This window comes from Impatiens glandulifera, unplaced genomic scaffold (genome assembly GCF_907164915.1).
Source record: "Impatiens glandulifera unplaced genomic scaffold, dImpGla2.1, whole genome shotgun sequence".
NCBI classification, from domain to species: domain Eukaryota; kingdom Viridiplantae; phylum Streptophyta; class Magnoliopsida; order Ericales; family Balsaminaceae; genus Impatiens; species Impatiens glandulifera.
The window spans coordinates 42,472-63,073 of record NW_025919669.1 but is presented as its reverse complement, the minus strand read 5'-3'; the positions used below and the strand labels follow the sequence as shown (position 1 = coordinate 63,073).

Here is a 20,602-nt window from a genome sequence, read left to right as displayed (position 1 = left end):
TACCGTTACTAAAAAACATAATTTTTTTTTAATATTTCATATTTGTACCTATATAAACAATAATAATTATCCATTTTGCCAAAACTATTAATATAATCCAAAAACTACAATCATCAATCCAAAAACCACAATCATCAATCCAAAAACACAATTATAAATCCACAATCATCAATTCAATCCATATAAACCATAATCCAAAAATCACATAAAATAAATATCACTCAATCATCTCTAGTGGGATCATCTCTAGTGGACTGGCAGGGGGCGTGGAGGGCGAGAGTTAACGAGATACAAGGATAATATGAAGGTCATCTGCTCCATCATCTCGATCATATCATTCCGTATTCTGCACGAGGTCCGCTAGCTGTCTGCCAAAACCCTTACCTTTTATCGCTGCAAATATATAATGTAACATTTATAAGAAAAATATACAAGTAAATCCTTAATAGAAACCGTTCAACCTTAATTAGAGTAACAAGGATTTATTGGTGTCACAGTTTTTTTTGAAAGCCAGCCATAGACGAATGGAATGTGTTGGTTGGAGCTCAACATTAACAATAAAAAATGAATGTACTATAGAATGAATTGAAGAACTAAATTATGCAAATTACATGAGCAACTTCATTCATTTCTAATACTTAAATTGACATCTAGATCTTAAACCCTAGTAGTTCAACATAATCAGTATATCTTCAGAAACAAACCTGAGCTGCTTTATAGGCATTGAGAGTGTTCTCAGCTGCCTCCTTTCTCTCAGCTCCGGTCTTGAATTCAGCAAGATAACAATTATAATCTCCCTTCATCTTCAGGTAAAACACTTCAAAATCTCCTACTGAAGCTGATGGAATAAGCCTTGAGTCAAGAAGCTTGATATCGAATACCTTCATAGATGGAAGAAAGTTCAGATTCGATCTTCAAGTTGTAATCTCTGATAATTGAAACATGATCCTCATTCCCACGATCTGTCACGTATCCACGAGAGCCAACCATGGGAGTCACATAAAGAATTGGTGGAAAAGTCAGGTAATACAGTATAACCCAAAATACAATAGAGTAGAAGAGGTTCTAGATGCTCACACTCTTGGTAAACTGAGTTAATATTTAACATAAATAAGTTTATAGGCTTATTTTGATTAGTCAGGGTTGAGTAAAGGTGCTCTTTCAGAAGCTAAAATCAATAACTATATACTTGGTTCATTCCTACACTCATGTGAAAGAGTAAGAATGGTCAGAATGTAAGTCTTTGATTGATCATAGTTGTTTTGGTTTGTATAATGCTAATTCCACTCTCAAGCAGCATATAACAGGAAACTTATACATCATACTCTGAAACAATTGAACTGAAACATTTCTGCTAAGAGTCTTACAATTGAACTGAAACATAAAGCACGATCCATGAATGTCACATAATTGAAAAGACACAGAGATGCAATTAGAAATCCTATCAACTGAGGGATCTCGAACAATGACATAGTTTGTTAGATCGGGAAGGAAAAAATGACTGACCTGAGAACTAGTTAGTACAGTGAGAAGAGCAGCAACGATGTACCACTGCATCTTCTTCGGAAGTGATCGGATTCAAATGTTTAGGGTAAATTACATAAATCAATTACACATTGTACCCATGGCTATCATCTCTCTTCTCTCTAGACTAAATCCCTTCGAATTCGTCCATTATCTCATCCTCCTTCTGCTCGATGGATGAGATAATACGCCAGGAATCTCTTCTAGCTCCAATCACGTTCTTGTAAGCGACGGAGAGAAGATTCCTCTCCTCGATTGTAAACTCGTCAGATTCAACATAAGCTTTCAACTCTACCATCTCCTCGTATCGCTCAGCCAACTTCGCCTTGTAAACATATTCGTCACACGTCGATGATGATGCTGCCGCCATAGTCGTTCGATTCCTCGTTGAATTTCCTGGTGCAGATTCGAAAGAGAAATAGAAATGGCGGAAGGAGAGAGAAATCTCAGCAGTTGGATTAAAACTTTAGTGCTGAACCATTACGCTGGCCTGTGGGACCACTAAACTCTTAACATCTGTAACGGTATATTATAAAACCGTTACTAATATATCTGTGGTAAAATAAAAGTGGAGTTGTATTAGTAACAGTTTTAAAATAAACTGTTACCAATACCAATATTTGTAACGGTATATCATAAAATCGTTACTAATACGTTTGTAGTAAAATAAAAAGCGAAGCCATATCAGTAACGGTTTTAAGATAAACCGTTACTGATACCCTTATTTTGAAAAAGAAGATTAAAAATGCTAATATTTGTAACGGTTCTTCTATAAACCCGTTACTATAACGGTTCATCAGTAACTGTGATATATAGCCGTTACTGATATCTTGATAACAGTAACGGTTTATTATACCCGTTACCAATAAAAATTATCAGTAAGAGCGTTATATCACCGTTACTAAACTTCGTTACAAAAACCTCATTTTCTACTAGTGGAAATCCTGGTGAAAGGATCGAAAAGTTTTACTATCGGAACTCTGGCTTGTGTCAAAGCCTGCACATATAGATTCAAAAGAAGATGTACATCATTTATATTTGTTCATGTGTGTTAGTAAGTTATGTTTTCAAATATGGCATCCAAATGAGATATCTGGTATAGGAAGTGTTTCTATACATGGTCAATATATGTTTCATCTGCCTACTAATTTTACCTGAACATTCTCAAACTTATGTGACTGCAATATCTGTGCAAGTTTTTAACAAAACCTCTGGCTTGTTAATAAATGGGTCCTCGATTTATAAGGAAACATCCATAACAATTTTTGAAAACGCGAAAAATTAGCACATGAACCATAAAGTTTTTGTCGAGATTCAGGCCATTCTTTCCTTACAATTATATCCAGTGATGCTATCAACATCTTCTCACAATCAGGACTTCGATGATCGAACCGTGAAGAAATATATATGAAAGTGAATAGAAAATTTGAGAATGAAAAACAAACTGAAATGAGAATCTGTCTATTGAAATTGATGTAAATAAGAACACGATTACAATCCTTAAATAAAATAAAGCATAACTAAGACATTAAACAAAAGACATGAAGAGTCTCATTACTAGATAAGATCAAGAGTCTTGGACAATCCAAGAGGCTCTCTTTAACAACTAAAGACTCCTTAATTATTATTATTATCATTACTTTAATTTCTAACACTCCCCCTTAAAGTGATGCCCGATGAACTAGTCCCAACTTAGATCGTAGATTTTCGAACGGACCTTTAGGAAGTGCTTTTGTGAAGATATCAGCAACATTGTCTTCACTCCTTACTGCAACCATCTCAATGATTCCCTCTAGTACTTTTTCACGAATAAAGTGATGCTTCAACTCAATGTGTTTTGTTCTCGCATGAAACACAGGATTTGAAGTCAATTTAATAGCACTCAAATTATCTCCATGTATAGGAACTGGATGATCAAACTTGACATGAAAATCCTCCCAGAGTCTACGAAGTCATATGCACTCCTGTGCTGCGTGAGTTGATGCTTTGTATTCTGCTTCTGTTGTAGACAAGGATACCGATCCTTGTTTCCTACTACTCCAAGATATGTTAGTGTTTCCACAAAGAAAAACAAACCCAGATGTGGACCTTCGATCGTCTCGATCTCCAGCAAAGTCAGCATATGCATATCCTTGCAGGACAAATTTTGCATCTTTCTCATATAGTAGACCAATATCTAGCGAGGTATTAATATACTTCAAAATTTTCTTCGCTTCTTCGAGGTGTGGTTTCCTTGGCTCCTGCATGTATCGACTCACCACTCCAAATGCATAAGCAATGTCAGGCCTTGTTATAGTCAGATAAATCAAACTTCCCACAAGAGCACGATAAGGACGAGGATCTGGTAGACATGTTCCTTCGTCTCGACTAAGTCTGGGATTTACGTCGAGAGGAGTATAACTCTTTTTTCCATCAGTCATACCAAATTTTTCTACCAACTTCTTTGCATAGTTGATCTGCGATACAAACAACCCTTTATCGAAATTTTCGATTTGTAGACCAAGGAAGGTTCCAAGTTCACCAAGCTTCTTCATCTCAAAACGAAGCGAGAGCTCATCTTGTAGACGAGCAACCTCATCATAGTTACTGCCCGTCAAGATTATGTCATCCACATAAAGAAGCACCACCACCATCTGTCCATGATTCTTCTTTATAAATAGACTTGAGTCGGATTCTGAAGCCTTGTACCCACAAAATTGAAGATATTCCACAATCTTTCCATACCAAGCACGCGGGGCTTGCTTTAATCCATATAGTGTCTTCTTAAGTCTACATACCAACTGAGAACCATCAGTCTTCTCGAATCCATGTGGTTGTTCCATATATATTGGACGATCAAGTTCTCCGTAGAGAAATGCATTCTTGACATCCAATTGCCACAACTTCCATCGAGAACTTACTGCTAAGGCCAACACAGTGCGAATTGAGGTCATCTTCGCAACTGGGCTGAATGTCTCCTCGTAATCTTCTCCATACTTCTGTGGGAATCCTCGAGCGACCAATCTAGCTTTGTATCGATCTATGCTTCCATCAGCCTTTGTCTTGATTCGATACACCCACTTACATGTGACTGTTTGAGTATCAGGAGGCTTCGGAACAATGTCCCATGTCTCATTCTTCTTGAGAGCATGCATTTCCTCCTCCATTGCTGTCACCCATTCCTTGACATTTTTTGCTTCATTATAAGAATTGGGTTCCTCGTCGTCTATTGCGTTTGCCAAGAAACAAGAAAATGTTGTTACAAAATTATCATCCCTGAATCGACAGGGTCTTACAATGTTCCTTTTTGGTCGAGATTCCCCATTCTCTTGTTGACTTGATTCTTCCTGATGTGGACTTCCTGGTAACCTTTCACCTTTGGCTCCTTCATCGACTGAAGTATCTTGAGCTAAGTCAGGGCTCCCCCTGTCACTATTATTACTACTACAGGAGCTTCCCGTAGACGTGGGAATGGGAAGATCAGTCTGAACAATTTCTTCAACATCTTTCATATAGTGCGAAGAAATTTCGTCGAAAACAACATCTCTCGACACAGTGCATTTGTGAGTTGATGGATCCATACACCGCCACCCTTTCCTTCTCTGGTCATAGCCGATAAACACGCATTTGACTGCCTTCGCATCCAATTTGCTCCTTCTCGAGTCTGGAATATGGACATAACAAGTAGATCCAAAAACTCGAAAATATTTAACATTTGGCTTAAAACCAAAAAGCATCTCGAATGGAGATTTGAACTCATTCGGGCTAAGGGGAACTCGATTGATGACATGAGCAGCACAACTCATACATTCTGCCCATAATTGCCTTGGTATATTCTTCATATGCAACCAAGACTTACAAGTCTCTGTAAGGTGTCGAATCTTCCTTTCGGCTATCCCATTCTGTTGCGGGGTCTCAGGGCAGGAGAGTTCTCTTTTTATGCCATTTTGCCTACAAAACAGTTCGAACTCTTTTGAGCAAAATTCCCCACCATTGTCTGTCCGCAATACTCGAATTTTCCTTTCCTGTTCTCCTTCTACCGTCTCCTTGAACTCGAGAAATTTAGAGAACACTTCAGACTTCTCTTTCACAAAGTACACCCAAGTGAACCTAGAGAAATCATCCACAAACAGCAACATATATTTACTTCCCGAGTATGAGGCAGTTCGAGTTGGTCCCATCAAGTCACTATGAACTCGATCGAAAGGACCCTTACTTCTCGATACAGAGTTGTCGAAAGGAAGTCGATGAGCCTTCTCATACTGACATCCTTCACACACACTGCCCTCCTCAATTCTCAGATCTTCAGGTAGACTTTCGACAAGTTTCTTTCGAGACATAACACTGAGCTTAGTCATATTGACATGCCCAAGTCTTGCATGCCATAGAAAAGAGGTGTTTTTGTCGTTCACCTTTTCTATGTATGAATTTGAAGCTGAAAGGACAAAGAGATCATCTACCCGAGTTCTAGTATGAACTACATCCGCCTTGATTTCTTTCACGTTCCTTAAGAACTTCACATCATGTGGACCGAACAACACCAGATTTCCAGCGTCTACAGCATTTGCAACCGAGAATAGATTCTTCTGAATTCTTGGAACGTGGTAGACATTCTTCAGAGTAATAGATTCTCCTTTATCGCTTTCAATGACAACTGATCCTTCCTTTTTAACTTCGTGAACCGAGTTATCTGCCGTGACAATGCCAGCGCCCCCATTATGAACTCGACTCGACGAGAACACAGAACCATCTCCAGTAACATGATGTCCACACCCTGAATCGACGATCCACCTTTGATCGATCTCCTGTTTACCATGAAAAGCCTCTGTTTTCATTTCCTTCGAAGTCGTCACATCGACATGAAAAGTCTTGTCCCAGTCCTCCTCAACACGCTGGTTAGACTTTTTTCCGAAATTTGAACCAGCAAAATTTCCATTCAAATTTACTCGACAGTCTCTCTTGAAGTGTCCAGTCTTGCCGCACCTGAAACACTTAAGGGACTTCTTAGGAATATTTGAAGAATCTTGACTTGTTTCTTCCTTCTTCGACTTTCCCTTTTTACAGCTCGATTTCTTCACGAACAACGCACTGTTCGACTCCTCCTTTATACTCGTTCCAGCCATTTATGCGGCCAACGACTCTTGAGATGACAAGAGATTTTCAAACTCCTCGAGTGAAGGTTGTTGAGCCCAACCTTGAATCGATGTGATGAATGGTGTATATTCAGGTCGAAGTCCTCGAACAATATGCCTCTTTGTTCGAGCCTCTGAGATTTTCTCATCTGGATTCAATAAGGAAATTTCTGAGCATATGTTCTTTACCTTAAAAAAGAACTCCAAGACAGATCCGATTTGCTTTGTGGCTGCCAACTCGTTTTCAAGCATCTGGAGACGAGCCTCGTTCTTCTTATTGAAAAGACGATCAAGCGTTTCCCAGATCTCACGAGCAGATCCACAACCGATGATGTGCTCAAATAGATTGTGGGAGATTGACCTTTTCAACACAAATTCTGCCTTCGCGTTGAGTCTCTTCCGCTTCTTCGATGCTTCCGCATTTTCAGCAACATCCTCAAGAGCTACATCATCATCGTCTACGACGATGTCCCACAAATCTTCCCCAACCAGGTACGATTCCATACAAGTTTTCCATATCTGGTAGTTTGACTGGTTTAACAACTCCAAACCGAGTCCAGCTACACGACCACCACTTTCCATATCGAATAACAACGATATCTTCTTCAACAATATTACCAAATCTCTGATACCATGTAACGAAGTCACAATCAGGACTTCGATGATCGAACCGTGAAGAAATATATATGAAAGTGAATAGAAAATTTGAGAATGAAAAACAAACTGAAATGAGAATCTGTCTATTGAAATTGATGTAAATAAGAACACAATTACAATCCTTAAATAAAATAAACCATAACTAAGACATTAAACAAAAGACATGAAGAGTCTCATTACTAGATAAGATCAAGAGTCTTGGACAATCCAAGAGACTCTCTTTAACAACTAAAGACTCCTTAATTATTATTATTATCATTACTTTAACTAGCATTTAGCCCGTGCATTTGCACGAGTAATAATATAAAAAACCGTGAAAAAAATTACGGATAACATTTTTAATTTTATTTTTAACCGTTTTAAATTTATGGGTGAGTCAACACATAATCCAACCCAAGTATCCATTTACTCAACATCATTATATATTAGTTAGTTAAAAAGTTGAACTTATATTAATATTAAAACGTCCCGCATTTATCAAATTTGGTGTTTGAATTTAATATATAAAGTCTTTGTACCCTAGTTGGTTAAAAAATTATACTTGTTTTGTTAGGTTGCAAGTTCGAAACATACCTCTAGCATTTTTAATTTTATTTTTAACCGTTTTAAATTTAAAAACGGGTAAACCCACAATCCGACCCAAGTATCCAAATTAACCACAGCTCTCGACCCGGCAATCCGAACACTTTAAAAATTAAGCATCATTATATATATATAGATTAGTTAGTTAAAAAGTTGGACTTATATTAATGTTAAAACGTCCCGCGTTTATCAAATTTGTTGTTGAATTTAAAATATAAAGTCTTTGTAGCCTAGTTGGTTAAAGAGTTGTACTTGTTTTGTTAGGTTGCAAGTTCGAAACATACCTCTAGCATTTTTAATTTTATTTTTAACCGTTTTAAATTTAAAAACGGGTAAACCCACAATCCGACCCAAGTATCCAAATTAACCACAGCTCTCGACCCGGCAATCCGGACACTTTAAAAATTAAGCATCATTATATATATATAGATTAGTTAGTTAAAAAGTTGGACTTATATTAATGTTAAAACGTCCCGCGTTTATCAAATTTGGTGTTGAATTTAAAATATAAAGTCTTTGTAGCCTAGTTGGTTAAAGAGTTGTACTTGTTTTGTTAGGTTGCATGTTCGAAACATACCTCTAGCATTTTTAATTTTATTTTTAACCGTTTTAAATTTAAAAACGGGTAAACCCACAATCCGACCCAAGTATCCAAATTAACCACAACTCTCGATCCGGCAATCCGGACACTTTAAAAATTAAGCATCATTATATATATAGATTAGTTAGTTAAAAAGTTGGACTTATATTAATGTTAAAACGTCCCGCGTTTATCAAATTTGGTGTTGAATTTAAAATATAAAGTCTTTGTAGCCTAGTTGGTTAAAGAGTTGTACTTGTTTTGTTAGGTTGCATGTTCGAAACATACCTCTAGCATTTTTAATTTTATTTTTAACCGTTTTAAATTTAAAAACGGGTAAACCCACAATCCGACCCAAGTATCCAAATTAACCACAGCTCTCGATCCGGCAATCCGGACACTTTAATAATTAAGCATCATTATATATATATAGATTAGTTAGTTAAAAAGTTGGACTTATATTAATGTTAAAACGTCCCGCGTTTATCAAATTTGGTGTTGAATTTAAAATATAAAGTCTTTGTAGCCTAGTTGGTTAAAGAGTTGTACTTGTTTTGTTAGGTTGCAAGTTCGAAACATACCTCTAGCATTTTTAATTTTATTTTTAACCGTTTTAAATTTAAAAACGGGTAAACCCACAATCCGACCCAAGTATCCAAATTAACCACAACTCTCGACCCGGCAATCCGGACACTTTAAAAGTTAAGCATCATTATATATATATAGATTAGTTAGTTAAAAAGTTGGACTTATATTAATGTTAAAACGTCCCGCGTTTATCAAATTTGGTGTTGAATTTAAAATATAAAGTCTTTGTAGCCTTGTTGGTTAAAGAGTTGTACTTGTTTTGTTAGGTTGCATGTTCGAAACATACCTCTAGCATTTTTAATTTTATTTTTAACCGTTTTAAATTTAAAAACGGGTAAACCCACAATCCGACCCAAGTATCCAAATTAACCACAGCTCTCGATCCGGCAATCCGGACACTTTAAAAATTAAGCATCATTATATATATATAGATTTCTAACATCATCTGCCTACTAATTTTACCTGAACATTCTCAAACTTATGTGACTGCAATATCTGTGCAAGTTTTAACAAAACCTCTGGCTTGTTAATAAATGGGTCCTCAAACTTATGTGACTGCAATATCTGTGCATGTTTTAACAAAACCTCTGGCTTGTTAATAAATGGGTCCTCGATTTATAAGGAAACATCCATAACACTTTTTGAAAACTGGCGAAAAATTAGCACATGATCCATAAAGTTTTTGTCGAGATTCAGGCCATTCTTTCCTTACAATTATATCCAGTGATGCTATCAACATCTTCTGATTTTCTTCCTCCCATATAGAAGGCAATAAGGATTCATAAATATCAAAAAAAGGTTCGGTTAGTAGATCAATATCGCGACGGCGATGAAGACCCCTTTTAAACATCCTCTTACATTGCTCATTTATTACCAACAATTGAAAAACAACAATTGAACCAATAAGTATTACCAGCAAATATGCAAGCAAAGACTTTTCATACATTTTTTTTGTTTCATATTTGACAAAAATTTCAATGATTAAAAAATCAACTAATCATTATCAAAAAAAAATAAATCTCTAGACCCAATAATACAAAATCCAGAAGAAGCAAGAAAAGTCATAGATTATTAAATCATCACTTTCAATTAGAATCTAGATTGTGACAAAAGTAACTGTTTTTAAATAAGATTTAATAAGGCCACCTCAAAGATTCATGCCAAACAGATATAAATGATCTTATTTAATCATGGTTTAAAGCCTTTCTCTTCAATTCAATTTTGGGTACATGTGAGACCACAAATAGTAAAGAAAAATATGGCCACAAGAGATTAAGCACATAACCCGTAAATATATTTAACTCGGCATAGAACTTGTCGCCTAATGGGTTCGAACCACGGACCTCTCAAAAGGCTGGAGATATCTACCTCTTATTGTCGCTAGGCTAGAAGAGAGGATGTAAACCATATAAGAGTATATGAAACTGGTAGTATTAAAAGTCTTACCTCATATATCTTATTATAGTTTCTGTCTACATGGTCATCTTCTAGATTAAGTAAACCTTGAATCTGTTATCCAAATAATGAATAATTTACACCGTTTATCTCCTCCCCATTCTCAGCAATTTTGCTCTAAAAGTAAGGAGACAGATTCGATCCTTCTTGAGGTTTTGAAGATGAATTGTCTTTCTCAACTGAATTAAGTGGACCAGTCCCTTCATCTGTTTCCTTAGGTGAAGGATAATCTAAATGAAAAACAATAGGGATGGCATATGGCTATTGAAGACAGGAATTGATCCAAACATAAAATCTGATGATTTTGGTGTGGATAAAATAACATGTTTGTTGAAGGAGTTCAGATTGTTTTGTTCAAAATTACCATAGATTGTATAACGTTTATTGAATTATGAGGCGGAAGAAAATCCATAGATGACAATGGGAGAAGAGAAAAGCAGCAGCTGGCTTTGTATCCTTTCCGCCGTCGCCTTTCATTGAGGTAAAGTGATGCATATATATATTTTTATCTTTAACGTCACTTCAAACTAATTTCTCTTATAAACGTAATTAATCAACTAAAATTTAGGAACAGAAAAGAGATAAAAACGCAAATATGGATATTCAATTTTTGGAAAAAATTTAGTTTGACAAGAATTCACCTTATACAATATTTAAATTTAAGGAGTTAACAAAATATGATTTAATTTTTTTTAAATATTATTGGGATATAGTTAATAATTGAAAGGAAGAGGAAGGAAGGATGAACTGTTTGGATTTGTTATCATTTTAATTAAGTTGATTAATGGTGGTGAAGAAGAGAATTCAATTACACACATTTTTCAGTCTATTACTATTTTAGTGATAAACTTGAATCGTTTTTATGAGATGGAGTTCAAAATTTTGTTAGATGGGTCAATTATAATAATTAGATTTTTTTCACAAACAATTCAACTTATCTCTTCTTGATATGAAATAGTAGTTTATTTTTTAAACTAATTTATCTCTTTTGTTAAACAAAATAATAATTCTTTATTTTAATGATTTTTTAATATATATTTCTTCACATTTTATAGAGATAGTCAAACAAAGTTACTCAATTTAAAATTCAAATATATTCAAATTAATAGATCCTACTAATATTATTTAATTATAAAGTTATTTGAAAAATAAATACAAAATTTATTCTTATTCAAAATTTCAAATCTTCTTAAATTACACATAAGATCTGAATTCTTATATATTAACTTATACATAATCCCTCCCTACATGCTTCATTTTTTAAATAATTATAAATAAATATATTTTACATTTAAAACTTTTTCATGAGTATTTTTTTCATTCTTAATATTTTCTCTTTATTTTATTTTTATATAATTTTATTTAATCATTAATTAATTATATATATTTAGTCAATTAATTAATTATATTAAATTATTATTTTATTTATATTAAATAGATATTTGAATATAATTATACATAACACTAAATATTAGTCTTTTATTTAATCATTGTATTTTCTTTGTTTATATGTTTCTTTCATATTTTTTTCTTTTTCTTTTCTCCTTTTCATATTTTTATGCATAAAAATAAATAATTATATTTTACAAAGTATGATAAAATATTATTTCATATTAATAATAATAATATATGTATAATAAAAACATAAACGTAATGAATTTTATTAAAATTTAAATAAAATTAAGAATAAGTTTCGGTATAATTATATTAACTTAAATCAATTATAATAAATTTTAAAAATTTTAATAAAAATTGTGATGAATTAATATTAAGAGATTATAATTAAATTGTATTTTAGTTAGATAAATAAAATATTAAAATATAATAATAATTAAAATAAATAATATAAAAACACAAATATTAAATTATTAAATAATGCAAAAATAATCATTAATTGTGTTTAACATAACCATTAAATTATATATTTTTATAGTAATTAAAATTATTTATATAAAATTTCTAACTTTAATATTTATTCAACCAAGTTATTTATCTATTAATTATAATAATAGATATTTAATAATTAGTTTGAGTTTATTTTATTTATAATAGTTATTAATATAAAAAAATTTAACTTCATTTTTTAAAATTAACTAAATAATATATAAAACAGTTTTTAATTATTTTTAATCTTCATTAATTCTATATTTATAACTTCAATTTTTTGAATTAATTTTTAAAAAATAAATATTTTAAATTGAATTAATTAATAATTTAAAAATAAAATTATATTACTTTTTAAAGTAAAATGTTTTTTTATATAAATGATTAAATTTATTAAAATAAATTATTATATATATTATTATATATATTAAAATAAAATTTTAAATACTTAATAAATAATTATGTTTTTATTTAAAATATTATTAACAAGTTTATAATATAATAATTATTTATTATTATTTTTATAAAATTTATTTTATTAATATAATATAAATATAATTTTTTATTATGTTATACTATTATATTATCAATATTATAATAACATATTTCTAAAAATATATTATTATTATTATAAATAGGATAATAATTAATAGTTTTTATATTGTTTAAAACATATTTATTTATAATTAACCACTTTTTTGAATTTTATATTATATATTAATTGTTTTTTTATTTTTAGAAATTCAACTAAAATTAACTATTTCTTATATAACATTTTATTATTTACCAAACATCAAACATGTATAACCATTAACCTTTTCAAAAATATATATAGTTGAATAACAAATTTTTAGATTTAGTACTATCATTCAAAAAAATTATAAATGAAATATAATATTTATAAAATTAAATATATGTATAAATTTATTATAATAAAATAAGTTATTAGATAAATCCTTATTTTCAAAATATTTATTTTATTAATAACAAAATTTGTTCATTTTAATTTATATTAATTATAAATTTTTCTAATAATAATTAAATAAGAAATATAAATTTAGAAATAAAATGTGATATTAATAAAATGAAAATTAATAACAAAAGGTTTGAAAAAATAAAATAACAACGATTTTACAATTTTACGGATATTTATTATATTAAATATAAGTATAAATTTATTATAATTAAATAAATTAATATTTTAATTTAAGTATTAAACTTAATTTTGATGTTTTTTTGTTATAAAATAATATATTGGATTTTTTATTATATAAAATAACAAAATAATTATATAAAATTAAATTTTAATTATTTATTTAATTAATCACAAAATAATTCAATTTAATTTATATTAATTGGAAATATTTCTTAAATAGTTAAATCATAAATATATATATTATTTTAGAAATTGAGGGATGTGATATTAATAAAATTCACATTTCTTAAAATATTATTATGTGATATATTAGTAACAAAATTTTGAAAAAATAAAACAACATTATTTTAACATAACTTTTTTTTATCTCCCCTTTAAAAATATAATATTTTTTCTTTATAAATTTTATTATTATTATAAACATGAAAATTTGACCTATTTTATTTTATAAATAATATTATTATTTTTAATAATATTAAAGTAACATTTTAAATTTTTAAATTTAAAATAATCCAAAGAAGGAATTAAAATCAAATTCATACTTATGAAAATAAATGAAACAATCCATAAACACATGAGTAAATGAAAATTACAACATACGTTTAAACAATTAAAACGCCTCATACAAATCAAATTTTGTGACCCTCGAACTTGATTTCATATTCCCTGCATAGCTCCCAATTCCTCAGTGTTATTGGAATTACGTCTCCACGTGTGAATTAGAGTGTGGCCGTCATAGATAATATTATTCCAAACTTGCTTTTCGGTTCTTCTACCTCTCGAAAAGACCCTAGCATTCATTTCTGTTCATATTTGATATACAACCGCCCTGAAATAGCCCTTTATGATGTTAATAAAAAAATGAGTTGCCCTTAGCCTTTTCAATCATTAAATCATTTATTTGGTGTCAATATATATAGGAAAATCTAGCATCCCCGTACTTTAGCGAACCATCTCCACATTTTAGCAATAAACGGACAATCACCAAACAAATTATTTATAAATTCTTCCTTCCTTAGCATAAAACACAATAAATACTCGAAATTGATATATACTTCCTAATAGATTCCTAGTTAATATAATATTAATATTTTAAACATCAATATTATCTTATCTAATAAAATGTGTAAGAATAATGAAAGAAATTGTATTAAATGATATATCGAATTACATAAGTTATATCTATTATATTAAGTTTATAAGAAAACTAATATAATATAATATTGATATTATCACAATTTATCATATTGTGATAATATCTTACAAATAATATTATTTTAATATCATAATAATATTATCACAATTTATAATATTGTGATAATATTATATATATATATATATTATCTTATATTCTAATATTCCTCCTCAAACTTAAGATGAAAAACGCTTGAACAACTTGAGGTTGAAGACAATCGAGATGTTGAAATGTTGATGATGTATTCTTTAAGCTTCAAAGACTTGTGAGCTCCATCCAATTACAAGACGTTAATGTGTTGACTGATAAACCAGTGAAGACATTGAATCCCATGGGCATTAAATGCTTGAGTGAAACAATAACTAAATGAACTCTGAAGTTACTCGTGAGTCTCAAAATCCATCTAATGACGGGGATGTCCGTGTGTTGCATAAAATAAAACCAGCGAAGATATTGAATCACATGGGCTTAAAATTGTTTGGCTGAAGCAACAACTAAAATCAAACTTAGAAAAAAGAACACCAATAGAATTATTTGAAAGGAAAAAAGTTATTAAAAAGTATAAAAATAATAATAATAATTAGAGCCTTCCATCAATGCTAAGGTAATCATTGATGGAGGCAGCGTCAGACTAAATTGTGTAGCTCTTGAACAAAATTTTAGCTTTGATACCATATAAAAATAATGAAAGAAATTGTATTGAATGATATATCGAATTACTTATAATTTATTATATTGAGCTTATAAGAAAACTAATCTAATATAATATTGATATTATCATAATTTGTGATAATATTTTACAGATAATATCATAATTTATAATATTTTTATAATATTTTACATATATACTAGCATGTATTATGTGCATTTGCACATGTAATAATATAAAAAATCGTTAAAAAAATATTACGGTAAAAATGTGATAACATTTTTAATTTTATTTTTAACCGTTTTAAATTTATGTGCGGGTCAACCCACAATCCGACTCAAGTATTCAATTACTCTCCCATATATATCCAAATTAACCACAGCTCTCGACCCGACAATACGAACACTTTAAAAGTTAAGCATCATTATATATATAGATTAGTTAGTAAAAAGTTAATCTTATATTGTTAAAATGTACCGCATTCATCAAATTTGGTGTTGAATTTAAAATATAAAGTGTTATTAGTTTAATTGGTTAAAGGGTTGTACGTGTTTTTGTTAGGTTGTAAGTTCAAATCATACTTATAGATTTTTAATTTTATTTTTGACCGTTTTAAGTTTATGTGCGGGTCAACCCACAATCTGACCCCAAGTATCCATTTACTCTCACATATATATCCAAATTAACCACAACTCTCGACCCAGCAATCCATACACTTTAAAAATTAAGCATCATTATATATATATATATAGATTAGTTAGTTAAAAAGTTGAACTTATATTGTTAAAATGTCTCGCGTTCATTAAATTTGGTGTTGAATTTAAAATATAAAGTATTATTCGCCTAGTTGGTTAAAAGATTGTTTTTGTTTTGTTAGGTTGAAATTTCGAACCATACTTATAATTTTTTATTTTATTTTTAACATTTTTAAGTTTATGAGTGAGTCAACTCACAATCCGACCCAAATATTTATTTACACTCACTTATATATATCCAAATTAACTACAACTCTCGACCCGGCAATCCAGACACTTTAAAAATTAAGCATCATTATATATATATATATATATATATATATATATATATGTATATATATATATATATTAGTTAAAAAGTTGAACTTATATTGTTAAAATGTGCCACATTCATCAAATTTGGTATTGAATTTAAAATATAAAGTGTTATTAGTATAGTTGGTTACAAGGTTGTACTTGTTTTGTTAGGTTACAAGTTTGAACCAAACTTATAACTTTTTTAATTTTATTTTTAACCGTTTTAAGTTTATGGGCGGTCCACCCACAATCCGACCCAAGTAACCATTTACTCTCACATATATATCCAAATTAACCACAGCTCTCGATCCGGCAATCCGGACACTTTAAGAACTAAACATCATTATATATATAGTTTAGTTTGTTAAAATATCTTGAGTTCATCAAATTTGGTGTTTAATTTAAAATAAAAAGTGTTATAAGCCTAGTTGGTTAAAGGCTTGTATTTGTTTTTATTAGGTTTCAAGTTCGAACCATACATTTAGTTTTTTTAATTTTATTTTTAACTGTTTTAAGTTTTATGGACGGGTCAACCCACAATCCGACCCAAGTATCCATTTACTCTCACAAATATATCCAAATTAACCAAAGCATTCGACCCGGCAATCCGGACACTTTAAAAAGGTTGTCCTTGTTTTTTTAGGTTACAAGTTCGAACCATACTTATAGCTTTTTTAATTTAATTTTTAACCGTTTTAAGTTTATGGCGGGTCAATCGACAATCCGACCCAAATATCCATTACTCTCACATATATATCCAAATTAACTACAAAACTAGACCCAGCAATCCTCACACTTTAAAAATAAGCATTATTATTATTATTATTATTATTACTATTATATATATATATATATTAGTTAGTTAAAAAGTTAAACTTATATTTTTAAAAGGTCTCGCGTTCATCAAATTTGGTGTTGAATTTAAAATATAAAGTGTTATTAGCCTAGTTGGTTAAAGAGTTGTACTTTTTTTGTTATGTTGCAATTTCGAACCATATTTATAGATTTTTAAATTTTATTTTTAACCGTTTTAAGTTTATGGGCGGGTCAACCACAATCCGACCCAAGTATCTATTTACTCTTACATTTATATCCAAATTAACCACAGCTCTCGACTCGGCAATCCGGACACTTAATAAATTAATCATCATTATATATATATATATATATTAGTTAGTTAAAAAGTTGAACTTATATTGTTAAAATATCCCACATTAATCAAATTTGGTGTTGAATTTAAAATGTAAAGTGTTATTAGTATAGTTAAAAGGTTGTACTTGTTTTGTTAGGTTGCAAATTTGAAACATACTTATAACTTATTTAATTTTATTTATAACCGTTATAAGTTTATGGGCGGTCAACGCACAATCCGACCCAAGTATTCATTTACTCTCACATACATATCCAAATTAACCACAGTTCTTTATCCGACTATTCAGACACTTTAAAAATTAAGCATCATTATATATATATATTAGTTTGTTAAAATGTCCTGATTTTATCAAATTTGGTGTTGAATTTAAAATAAAAAAGTGTTATTAGCCTAGTTGGTTAAAGGCTTGTACTTGTTTTGTTAGGTTGCAAGTTCGAACTATACTTATAGTTTTTTAAATTTTATTTTTAACCGTTTTAAGTGTATGGTCGGGTCAACCCACAATCCGACCCAAGTATCCATTTACTCTCACATATATATCCAAATTAACCACAACACTCGACCCGGCAATTCGGACACTTTAAAAAGGTTGTACTTGTTTGTTAGGTTGCAAGTTCGAACCATACATATAGCTTTTTAAATTTTTTTTAACCGTTTTATGTTTATGGGCGGGTCAACCCACAATCTGACCCAATTATCCATTTTACTCTAACATATATATATCCAAATTAACTACAGCACTCGACCCAGCAATCCAGACACTTTAAAAATTAAGCATCATTATATATATATATATATATATATATATATATATATATATATATATATATATATATATATATATATATATATATATTAGCTAGTTAAAAAGTTAAACTTATATTGTTAACATGTCTCACGTTCATTAACTTTGGTGTTGAATTTACAATATAAAGTGTTATTAGCCTAGTTGATTAAAGAGTTGTACTTGTTTTGTTATGTTGCAATTTCGAACCATACTTATAGTTTTTTTAATTTTATTTTTAACCGTTTTAAGTTTATGGGCGGGTCAACAACAATCCGACCCAAGTATCCATTTACTCTCACATATATATCCAAATTAACCACAACTTTCTACTCGGCAATCCGTACACTTTAAAAATTAAACATCATTATATATATATATATATAGATTAGTTAGTTAAAAAGTTAAATTTATATTTTTAAAATATTTCGCATTCATCAAATTTGGTGTTGAATTTAAAATATATAGTATTATTAGTATAGTTGGTTAAAGGGTTGTATTTGTTTTGTTAGGTTGTAAATTTGAACCATACTTATAACTTTTTTTATTTTATTTTTAACCGTTTTAAGTTTATGGACGGTCAACCCACAATCCGACCCAAATATCTATTTACTCTAGGGGTGTCAATTCAGGTGGGTCGGGTGGGTTTGAGTCGGGTTGAAGGAGGTGCATTATAACAAAATTTTCAACCTGAACCCGACCCAAACCTGAACCAACCTGAAAATAACAAACCCGAACCTAGACCAACCTGACCAACTCGACTAACCTGACTAACCCGAAATAAGTTTTTTGCTTAATAATAATACTTTAATTTAAATACAAAATTAATCATCAGTAGCTATAGAAGTCCACAAATCAGATGTGAAACAAATCTTTCCAGGGCATGAATGCATTTATTGAGCTAGCCTATTGCATTCATTTTTATGCATCTTGAGAATATCAGTCCTTGTAGTATTTCTAGTAAAATGATTGACTTGAGGTTCCAAATATGTAAATATTGATTTAACTGCCTCATATTCTACAAACTTAAATGGTAAATCATGCCTCACAATTGCTAAGATTAGCAACTCTCTAAATCTTTCTTGACTAAACTTTTAAGACCTAATATTAAGACTTTTGCTAAGATTATCCTCTTGTTTTAACAAAGCTTGAGCAATATCACGAGTTTTCTGTCTAGAACATTAATTAAGGATATGACGGCAAAGTTTACCTGTTCCCATGCTACTATCAGCTTTGTATGTAATTCCACATGCTTTACATTTACATCGCAAATCTTCTCCCTCTATTTTAGGAAGGAAGCATATCAAAATACTGCCACCACTTTAATTTTAATGGTCTCTTTCGTTTACCAATACCAGTTTTGGAGGCTTGATCTTGGGAATCAATGCACGTTTCTTTATTTGCATCTAAATTTTCCATAGGTGAACCCTCCACACTATCTTCCTCAAGATCAAGATTAATTTGAGAACTCATTTTATTGCTGGATACTAGCGGAGTTCAAGAGATTAAAAAAGATGAAAATTAGAGAAGGAATGTATATTGAAGAGTTGTGAGAAAGATGGAAGAAAATGAATAGTGAGAAAGACGGAAGAAAGAAAAGGAATAGAAATTAAGGATATGGGTTAGGCCCGTTAGGATTAGGGTTTTTTTGTAAGGTAGGCAAGTTATTTTTTTTATTAATATATTAGGTGGGTCGGGTTAGGTGAGTGGGGTCGGGTTGATGAGTGACCTAATTTTTTAATTTAGGTCAACCCGGGTTGACCCGAACCCAACCCAACCCAACCCAATTTTCTTTTTCAGGTTATATTTTGGGTCTGACCTGAAATGATTCAAAACCGAAAACCCCCAACCCTAACCAATATTCTTCGGGTCGACTCGTTTCGGGTTGGCGGATCGAGTTCATTTTTTACACCCCAAATTTACTCTCACATACATATTCAAATTAACCACGGCTCTCGATCCAACAATCTGAATACTTTAAAAATTAAGCATCATTATATATATATATATATATTAGTTTGTTAAAATGTCCTGAGTTCATCAAATTTGGTGTTGAATTTAAAATAAAATGTTTTATAAACCTAGTTGGTTAAAAGCTTGTACTTGTTTTGTTAGGTTGCAAGTTCGAACTATACTTACAGTTTTTTTAACTTTATTTTTATCATTTTAAGTTTATGGGTGGGTCAACCCACAATTCGACCCAAATATCCATTTACTCTCACATATATATCC

The 20,602-nt window shown here is 30.5% G+C and overlaps 1 pseudogene; it reads right to left on the bottom strand.

The window, feature by feature from the left end:
- Positions 1-687: 687 nt before the first annotated feature.
- On the bottom strand, positions 688-1,894 carry LOC124918332 (annotated as a pseudogene).
- Between the last annotated feature and the right edge of the window lie 18,708 nt (positions 1,895-20,602).